A 3,307-nucleotide genomic window follows, 5' to 3' on the forward strand; every position below is an offset into this window, starting at 1 on the left:
AAATTGCCATTCACCATACCATGCCTTAAATAGTATAAATAGTAACTAGAGAAAAAAGAATTTACCCCTATTTAACAACATAAATCAAGAGATTAGGACATCACAAACTACCGCAAGACAACACCCTCTATAACCATAGTTCTACGAATCTATTTACCATCCAAAACTTCCTACGAAAACTATGTCATTTGATCATTCCCTATCAAACACAACACCACCAATACTACTCGATGAATCAAAACTCACCATTAAAGCAAATAACACTAAATTTCATCAGAAACCACCCTACCTTGAGATATTACCAACTCTCTTACAAAGAAAAATTTTAGCATAATACTTATGCCATAAACAATGCTATAATGATGGAATAGGTCGATATGGGTTTTACATTAATAATAATAAAAGAAAATTATGAGAAATATTCTATAGCTTTGGGAGCAGTATGGGCAAAAGATCAGTTGAAGTTGCTACAAACCTGTTGATCCAACTCCATCGTGTGCATCATCCAAAATTTTTAGAATGAAATTATTGACTTAGCCCACCAACTTTATTGATCCACCATGAATTATTTTGGTAGAGTTAAGAAGAAGAAGGTGGGTTAAGAGTGAATTCTTCTCAGAAGGGTCAATTGAAGACATGCAACTCCTGTCCATACCCCAGGGTTAAGCTACCCTAAGCATAGTTCAAAAGTCATCTAGAAAAATATGATAACCTCATCTAATATAAGGTCCCTAAAGACCATGATGAAAATATAGGTATGGACAAAAAAATAGCCAAGTTTTGTAGAAGTGATACTCCCAACACCTAGAGGGACCAGCATATGAAACTTACCATCCAGCCAGTTACAATCCTTGTGATTGGTGAGAATATTAGATTTTTAATAAAAGCACAAAATCACCTATTCCTTTTCCCTTGGCTTGGTAGGATGTCACGACCCAAGAATACACCTTAGTTATAACACAGTGCTTAAGGTCAAACTAACCCCAAACTAACCCATGATTTGGCACAAGCAGTAAATACAAAAACAAATGTAAAAAATACTCTGCAAAAGTCATTTAAAAGTGTTTGATAATCAAAAAAATATCAAGTGTAATTGAAATGCATCACTAGAAAACACATATAACTATCTGACTATCTGAAAACCTCTAAACATGATAAGTTGGTAGGATGGGCCCCGAACTAACTCCAACTAACTATAATAGCATAAAATAAAATACTGGATGAAAAACTAATAATATAACTAGTCCTCGACCGTTAAGGACTCACTAATGCTATAGCTGAGTGGCACAGGAATAGACTAAGTGTGATTTAGGAATTGAGAATTCGAGCCTATGTTATCAGACAACATAGCACAAAAAAGAGTATGTGATTAGTACTTTGAATGTACTGGTATATAAAATGAAAGCTAGCTGATATACATATATATTGAGCATAAATTCATGAACATGAAAAATCGAATGCAAGACCAAGTATAAACATGTACAAAAATAATCTGAATAACTGGATGACTGAGATACTGAGCACTTGGTCATACAAACCTGAACTGAACATAATTTGAATAACTCAATTGAGGACTGTGGGAGCTAACTACAACCAACATACCCCAATATGATCTAATCAAGGTCCAACTTATAACCACAGTTGGAAGGGTGTTTATACCTTGCCAAGGGTACCAACACTGGCTGGCGTAGATCCACTGATCTGATGTCCCAAAGGACTAGGATGTCAAGACTAAATTAACTGGTGACCCCTAACAAGGCGTCAAGAATAAACTGATGGGTGAACTCTCATAACCTACATTGTCAACATAGCTTTAGAACTTAGGGACTGTTATTAATGACTCTACCTAACTGACAAGGGAGCCGTCAACCCTATGTTCACTTGGTTCTAGGTGGTACTTCCAACTGAACGACTCTAAACTTTAACTAAAACATAAACTGAATAATAATATTATTTAGTCATGGTATTCTATAATTAATATTGTATACATAACTGAAGGAATCATGAACTTATAAATTGATGTATGTTTAAAACCTTGGTATCGGGTGTTCATAACCCACCAGCATAGACTAATGCAACTAACCATAAAAGTGGTAAAACTGACCATAGTATGGAAAATAAGAATTAATACTTAACATGTCAATAACTGATTTTGATATGGACAATAAAGATTATCAAATGTATGGAAACATAATTATCATGAGGGAACATATTTTCATGGTACATAATACAAACAACTAAGACAAAGAGATGATGAAATTCATATTTAACTTGAAACTCTATAAAAGGGGAAAAGGGTTTGTATTTGTGAATTTTGGGAATTTCTTGGGATTCAATGGGTGAAAGAGCCCCATTGATGAATACCCCACATACCTAAGTGTAGAAGCCTTGAAGAAATCTTCTTGAAAATTAAACTTTCTTGATGAACCGTAGTTTGCTTTGAGGGAGAAGAGAATCGCTTTATTTTTATAAGAGAAGTGATTTTGGGATTTATGTGGTGTGGGGTTAGTTTTAATCCACCAATAAATAATGTTGGAGTACCCAAACAACATAGTTTTTTGGTTAAAAGAGGTGGAAATTACCAAAGTGACCTTCTTAAAACATGTAGGAATTCTTGCTTCCCAGTCATCACAACTCACCCTATGAATCATCAAGATTGGTTAGAGTCATAGTCTGAGTATTATACTAAGGTACTGGGATCTTGGTTCCTTTCGACTATGATTACGACTCCATTCTAATGACTCACTATGAGTGACTACGAGTCATTAGGTGGAGTCGTAGTCTAGGACTTTATTCTTGGATCCCTTACTGGTCAGGTCACGAGTCCATACAATGACTCATAATGTCTGACTGTGAGTCATGTGCTAGACTCGTTACCACTAGAATGGTCTCTTGGTAGAACAGTGATATGACTATGAGTCTCTCCTAAAGACTTGTAATGTCTGATTACGAATCATGTAGTGGAGTCATTGTCACTAGGCTGACACTAAAGGGTTTTTTTGTTGTGACTATGAATACTCATAATGACTCGTAACATCTGGTTAAGGGTTTTCGCATGAGTTGTAGACACTAGCAGCTGACTGACACTCAAGGGAAAAATTGCATAACTTTTCACCACGATATCGAATTAAGGCGAGACTTGCGTCATTGGAAAGCTAATTTAGTAGCCTATTCTTTGTGTGGTTTAGAGATTGAAAATTTAGGGTATTAAAATATCTCTCCCTTGGGATCATCCATCCTCAAATGAAACTGGAATAATAGGGAACTGAGATCATGCACTAAACACTTATGAGATAAATTATGACTA

Source organism: Capsicum annuum, chromosome 5 (genome assembly GCF_002878395.1).
Source record: "Capsicum annuum cultivar UCD-10X-F1 chromosome 5, UCD10Xv1.1, whole genome shotgun sequence".
NCBI classification, from domain to species: Eukaryota; Viridiplantae; Streptophyta; class Magnoliopsida; order Solanales; family Solanaceae; genus Capsicum; species Capsicum annuum.